Consider the following 7500-nt stretch of genomic DNA (forward strand, 5'->3'; position numbering starts at 1 on the left):
CCATTTGCCCGAGCCGGGTTGGTTACCGAATTGTCAGGGTTGGGCTTGGTTAACCATTTGTCCGAGCCGGGTTGGTTAATGAATTGCCATGGCCGGGTTGGTTAACGCAGTTTCAGGGTTGGGCTTGATTAACGATTTGCCCGAGCAGGGTTGGCTAACGCATTGTCATGAGCGTGCGCGGTTGGTTCACGAAACTGCCTGTTCCGGGTTTCTAGAGCGTTGTCAGGCCCGGCCGGCCGGGTTAGCGGCTTGCCAGACCCAACTTGACGAAATTCAGTGCGGCGCGGGTAAACGGCGGGAGTAACTATGACTCTCTTAAGGTAAGGAGGGGGGCCCATGGGCCAGCAAGGAGTTTCTGATGAACATCGGCCGGGACATTTTGACGGCGGGGCAAGAACTAGTTGTTATTGAGGGCGAAGGGTTTGTCCTCAGCTGGTTGATTGTCGAATAGTCGGGGCTGCCGGGCCGGTTACCGATTTGCCCGGCCGGCTTGGTTAACCATTTGCCCGGGCCGGGTTGGTTAGCGAATTGCCATGGCCGGGTTGGTTAACGAATTGTCGGGTTTGGGCTTGGTTAACGATTTGCCCGAGCAGGGTGGGTGAACACATTGTCAGGAGCGTGCGCAGTTGGTTCACGAAACTGCCTGTTCCGGGTTTCTAGAGCATTGTCAGGCCCGGCCGGCCGGGTTAGCGGCTTGCCAGACCCAACTTGACGAAATTCAGTGCGGCGCGGGTAAACGGCGGGAGTAACTATGACTCTCTTAAGGTAAGGAGGGGGGCCCATGGGCCAGCAAGGAGTTTCTGATGAACATCGGCCGGGACATTTTGACGGCGGGGCAAGAACTAGTTGTTATTGAGGGCGAAGGGTTTGTCCTCAGCGGGTTGATTGTCGAATAGTCGGGGCTGCCGGGCCGGTTACCGATTTGCCCGGCCGGCTTGGTTAACCATTTGCCCGGGCCGGGTTGGTTAACGAATTGTCAGGGTTGGGCTTGGTTAACCATTTGCCCGGGCCGGGTTGGTTAGCGAATTGCCATGGTTGGGTTGGTTAACGAATTGTCGGGTTTGGGCTTGGTTAACGACTTGACCGTGCAGGGTTGGTTAACGCCTTGTCAGGAGCGTGCGCGGTTGGTTCACGAAACTGCCTGTTCCGGGTTTCTAGAGCATTGTCAGGCCCGGCCGGCCGGGTTAGCGGCTTGCCAGACCCAACTTGACGAAATTCAGTGCAGCGCGGGTCATCGGCGGGAGTAACTATGACTCTCTTAAGGTTAAGGAGGGGGGCCCATGGGCCAGCAAGGAGTTTCTGATGAACATCGGCCGGGACATTTTGACGGCGGGGCAAGACGTAGCTGTTATTGAGGGTGAAGGGTTTGTCCTCAGCTGGTTGATTGTCGAATAGTCGGGGCTGCCGGGCCGGTTACCGATTTGCCCGGCCGGCTTGGTTAACCATTTGCCCGAGCCGGGTTGGTTACCGAATTGTCAGGGTTGGGCTTGGTTAACGCAGTTTCAGGGTTGGGCTTGATTAACGATTTGCCCGAGCAGGGTGGGTGAACACATTGTCAGGAGCGTGCGCAGTTGGTTCACGAAACTGCCTGTTCCGGGTTTCTAGAGCGTTGTCAGGCCCGGCCGGCCGGGTTAGCGGGTTGCCAGACCCAACTTGACGTAATTCAGTGCGGCGCGGGTAAACGGCGGGAGTAACTATGACTCTCTTAAGGTAAGGAGGGGGGCCCATGGGCCAGCAAGGAGTTTCTGATGAACATCGGCCGGGACATTTTGACGGCGGGGCAAGAACTAGTTGTTATTGAGGGCGAAGGGTTTGTCCTCAGCTGGTTGATTGTCGAATAGTCGGGGCTGCCGGGCCGGTTACCGATTTGCCCGGCCGGCTTGGTTAACCATTTGCCCGGGCCGGGTTGGTTAACGAATTGTCAGGGTTGGGCTTGGTTAACCATTTGCCCGGGCCGGGTTGGTTAGCGAATTGCCATGGTTGGGTTGGTTAACGAATTGTCGGGTTTGGGCTTGGTTAACGACTTGACCGTGCAGGGTTGGTTAACGCCTTGTCAGGAGCGTGCGCGGTTGGTTCACGAAACTGCCTGTTCCGGGTTTCTAGAGCGTTGTCAGGCCCGGCCGGCCGGGTTAGCGGGTTGCCAGACCCAACTTGACGAAATTCAGTGCGGCGCGGGTAAACGGCGGCAGTAACTATGACTCTCTTAAGGTAAGGAGGGGGGGCCCATGGGCCAGCAAGGAGTTTCTGATGAACATCGGCCGGGACATTTTGACGGCGGGGCAAGAACTAGTTGTTATTGAGGGCGAAGGGTTTGTCCTCAGCGGGTTGATTGTCGAATAGTCGGGGCTGCCGGGCCGGTTACCGATTTGCCCGGCCGGCTTGGTTAATCATTTGCCCGAGCCGGGTTGGTTACCGAATTGTCAGGGTTGGGCTTGGTTAACCATTTGTCCGAGCCGGGTTGGTTAATGAATTGCCATGGCCGGGTTGGTTAACGCAGTTTCAGGGTTGGGCTTGATTAACGATTTGCCCGAGCAGGGTTGGCTAACGCATTGTCAGGAGCGTGCGCGGTTGGTTCACGAAACTGCCTGTTCCGGGTTTCTAGAGCGTTGTCAGGCCCGGCCGGCCGGGTTAGCGGCTTGCCAGACCCAACTTGACGAAATTCAGTGCGGCGCGGGTAAACGGCGGGAGTAACTATGCCAGCAAGGAGTTTCTGATGAACATCGGCCGGGACATTTTGACGGCGGGGCAAGAACTAGTTGTTATTGAGGGCGAAGGGTTTGTCCTCAGCTGGTTGATTGTCGAATAGTCGGGGCTGCCGGGCCGGTTACCGATTTGCCCGGCCGGCTTGGTTAACCATTTGCCCGGGCCGGGTTGGTTAGCGAATTGCCATGGCCGGGTTGGTTAACGAATTGTCGGGTTTGGGCTTGGTTAACGATTTGCCCGAGCAGGGTTGGCTAACGCATTGTCAGGAGCGTGCGCGGTTGGTTCACGAAACTGCCTGTTCCGGGTTTCTAGAGCGTTGTCAGGCCCGGCCGGCCGGGTTAGCGGCTTGCCAGACCCAACTTGACGAAATTCAGGGCGGCGCGGGTAAACGGCGGGAGTAACTATGACTCTCTTAATAAGGAGGGGGGCCCATGGGCCAGCAAGGAGTTTCTGATGAACATCGGCCGGGACATTTTGACGGCGGGGCAAGAACTAGTTGTTATTGAGGGCGAAGGGTTTGTCCTCAGCTGGTTGATTGTCGAATTGTCGGGACTGCCGGGCCGGTTAACGATTTGCCCGGCCGGCTTGGTTAACCATTTGCCCGAGCCGGGTTGGTTACCGAATTGTCAGGGTTGGGCTTGGTTAACCATTTGTCCGAGCCGGGTTGGTTAATGAATTGCCATGGCCGGGTTGGTTAACGCAGTTTCAGGGTTGGGCTTGATTAACGATTTGCCCGAGCAGGGTGGGTGAACACATTGTCAGGAGCGTGCGCAGTTGGTTCACGAAACTGCCTGTTCCGGGTTTCTAGAGCGTTGTCAGGCCCGGCCGGCCGGGTTAGCGGCTTGCCAGACCCAACTTGACGAAATTCAGTGCGGCGCGGGTAAACGGCGGGAGTAACTATGACTCTCTTAAGGTATATAAGGAGGGGGGCCCATGGGCCAGCAAGGAGTTTCTGATGAACATCGGCCGGGACATTTTGACGGCGGGGCAAGAACTAGTTGTTATTGAGGGCGAAGGGTTTGTCCTCAGCTGGTTGATTGTCGAATTGTCGGGACTGCCGGGCCGGTTAACGATTTGCCCGGCCGGCTTGCTTTACCATTTGCCCGAGCCGGGTTGGTTACCGAATTGTCAGGGTTGGGTTTGGTTAACCATTGGCCCGAGCCGGGTTGGTTAATGAATTGCCATGGCCGGGTTGGTTAACGCAGTTTCAGGGTTGGGCTTGATTAACGATTTGCCCGAGCAGGGTTGGCTAACGCACTGTCAGGAGCGTGCGCGGTTGGTTCACGAAACTGCCTGTTCCGGGTTTCTAGAGCGTTGTCAGGCCCGGCCGGCCGGGTTAGCGGCTTGCCAGACCCAACTTGACGTAATTCAGTGCGGCGCGGGTAAACGGCGGGAGTAACTATGACTCTCTTAAGGTAAGGAGGGGGGCCCATGGGCCAGCAAGGAGTTTCTGATGAACATCGGCCGGGACATTTTGACGGCGGGGCAAGAACTAGTTGTTATTGAGGGCGAAGGGTTTGTCCTCAGCTGGTTGATTGTCGAATAGTCGGGGCTGCCGGGCCGGTTACCGATTTGCCCGGCCGGCTTGGTTAACCATTTGCCCGGGCCGGGTTGGTTAACGAATTGTCAGGGTTGGGCTTGGTTAACCATTTGCCCGGGCCGGGTTGGTTAGCGAATTGCCATGGTTGGGTTGGTTAACGAATTGTCGGGTTTGGGCTTGGTTAACGACTTGACCGTGCAGGGTTGGTTAACGCCTTGTCAGGAGCGTGCGCGGTTGGTTCACGAAACTGCCTGTTCCGGGTTTCTAGAGCGTTGTCAGGCCCGGCCGGCCGGGTTAGCGGGTTGCCAGACCCAACTTGACGAAATTCAGTGCAGCGCGGGTAAACGGCGCGAGTAACTGGGCCCATGGGCCAGCAAGGAGTTTCTGATGAACATCGGCCGGGACATTTTGACGGCGGGGCAAGAACTAGTTGTTATTGAGGGCGAAGGGTTTGTCCTCAGCTGGTTGATTGTCGAATTGTCGGGACTGCCGGGCCGGTTAACGATTTGCCCGGCCGGCTTGGTTAACCATTTGCCCGAGCCGGGTTGTTTAGCGAATTGCCATGTATGGGTTGGTTAACGAATTGTCGGGTTTGGGCTTGGTTAACGACTTGACCGTGCAGGGTTGGTTAACGAATTGTCGGGGTTGGGTTTGGTTAACGATTTGCCCGAGCAGGGTTGGTTAGCGAATTGTCAATGGTTCGGCTTGGTTAACGACTTGACCGTGCAGGGTTGGTTAGCCCATTGTCAGGAGCGTGCGCGGTTGATTCACGAAACTGCCTGTTCCGGGTTTCGAGAGCGTTGTCAGGCCCGGCCGGCCGGGTTAGCGGCTTGCCAGACCCAACTTAACGAAATTCATTGCAGCGCGGGTAATCGGCGGGAGTCGCTTGGTTAACGTTATGGCCGGGCCAGGCTGGTTAATCAATTGTCCAGGCCCGGTTGGTTACCCAATTGGCCAGGCCGGGGTGGATAACGAATTGGCCAGTCTCGGTTGGTTAACCAATTGCCCGGGCCGGGCCGGGTTGGTTAACGAATTGTCCGGGTCAGACTGGTTAACGAATTGGCATGTCCGAGTAGGTTAACGAATTGCCAGAGCCAGCTTGGTTAACGAATTGTCCGGCTGGGTTGGTGCACTCATTGCCAGGACAGGGTTGTTTAATGAATTGTCCGTTCCCAGTTGGTTCACGAATTGGCAAGGCCAGGGTGGTTAAGGAATTGTCCGGGCCAGGTTGGTTAACGAATTGCCCGTCCTGGCTGGTTAACGAATTGTCAGGGTCAGGTTGGTTAACGAATTGCCATGGCCGTGTAGGTTAACGAATTGCCAGAGCCAGCTTGGTTAACGAATTGTCCGGCCGGGTTGGTTAACGAATTGTCCGTTCCCAGTTGGTTCACGAATTGGCAAGGCCAGGGTGGTTAAGGAATTGTCCGGGCCAGGTTGGTTAACGAATTGCCCGTCCTGGCTGGTTAACGAATTGTCAGGGTCAGGTTGGTTAACGAATTGCCATGGCCGTGTAGGTTAACGAATTGCCAGAGCCAGCTTGGTTAACGAATTGTCCGGCCGGGTTGGTTAACGAATTGTCCGTTCCCAGTTGGTTCACGAATTGGCAAGGACAGGGTGGTTAACGAATTGTCCGGCCGGGTTGGTGCACTCATTGCCAGGACAGGGTTGGTTACCGAATTGTCCGTTCCCAGTTGGTTCACGAATTGGAAAACCAGGGTGGTTAAAGTATTGTCCGGGCCTGGTTGGTTAACGAATTGCCCGTCCTGGTTGCTTAACGAATTGTCCGGGTCAGGTTGGTTAACGAATTGCCAGGGTCTGGTTGGTTGCCGAATTGTCCGGCCGGGTTGGTGCACTCATTGCCAGGACAGGGTTGGTTGACGAATTGCCCGTCCTGGTTGGTTAACGAATTGCCAGGGTCTGGTTGGTTACCGAATTGTCCGGCCGGGTTGGTGCACTCATTGCCAGGACAGGGTTGGTTGACGAATTGCCCGTCCTGGTTGGTTAACGAATTGCCAGGGTCTGGTTGGTTACCGAATTGTCCGGCCGGGTTGGTGCACTCATTGCCAGGACAGGGTTGGTTAACGAATTGTCAGGGTCAGGTTGGTTAACGAATTGCCATGGCCGGGTAGGTTAACGAATTGCCAGAGCCAGCTTGGTTAACGAATTGTCCGGCCGGGTTGGTTAACGAATTGTCCCGGCCAGGTTGGTTAACGAATTGCCAGAGCCAGCTTGGTTAACGAATTGTCCGGCCGGGTTGGTGCACTCATTGCCAGGACAAGGTTGGTTAACGAATTGCCCGGTTCCGAATGGTTAACGAATTGCCCGGTCCCGGTCGGTTCACGAATTGCCCGCCCGCTGATTGTTAACTTTTCGCACCGGCGGGGGATGGCTTGGGTAACGAGCCTCCAAGATCTGTCGGTTAACCATTTGCCCGGTGGCAATTCGTTAACCAAGTCCGCTCCGGAAGTCTGGATGGGGGTCGGATTTGCCGGCCGAGGCCGACCCGGAGTTCCAGAGGCTCGGCCGCCGGGGTCAGATTCGGCCGCCCCTTTGACACATGCAATTTCTGTACGGGGGCATTGGCGGGGTTCCTGCAGATATATAGGGAGGCCGTTTTCACGAGTTGTTGAAGTATTCGGTAGATGGCACCGGCCTCCCCAATTGGTTAACCCGGGCCACGCGGCAGCTTTTCCGCACGATTCCGAAGATTGCCGGTATGGATTTTCGGACAAATACCCAATTGCGGAAGTCTGTCAGCGGGACCTATTCGCAGGCCCATGCCGGCCGAGGGGCGGCATTTTCCGTATGACTACCGGTGCTCCGGCCGCCGAATGGAAACCTTGCCCGAATGAATTTCTGACAAAGTCCCGAGGCGGGAGCCAGTAAGGGGACGTATTCGGCGGGCCGTGCCGGCCGAGCGGCGGCATTTTCGGAGGGACAACCGCAGGTCCCGCCGTCGATCCGAGACCTTGGCTGAAGAGTCGAAAGTAATCTAAGTCCCGACTCGGAAGTCAGAATGAAGGCGACTTCGGGGCCCTCCTGCCGACCGAGGCGGCCGATCGACGGCGGCACTACCGGAGGGCCGCCCGCCGAGCCAGCCGCGTGCCCTCGGCGCCACGCCGGTTAACCAATTGCCGTCGGAAGCCTGTGAAGGTCGGATCTGCCCCGTCGGGCGGGCCCGAGGTCCCCCGCGACCGGCATGAGCTCCGGGCGTCGTGCCGCCGGTTTGACACATGTCATTGTTGCACGGTCTGTCG

The sequence above is a fragment of the Mobula birostris genome, unplaced genomic scaffold, assembly GCF_030028105.1.
Source record: "Mobula birostris isolate sMobBir1 unplaced genomic scaffold, sMobBir1.hap1 scaffold_2431, whole genome shotgun sequence".
In the NCBI taxonomy this organism is placed as follows: Eukaryota; Metazoa; Chordata; class Chondrichthyes; order Myliobatiformes; family Myliobatidae; genus Mobula; species Mobula birostris.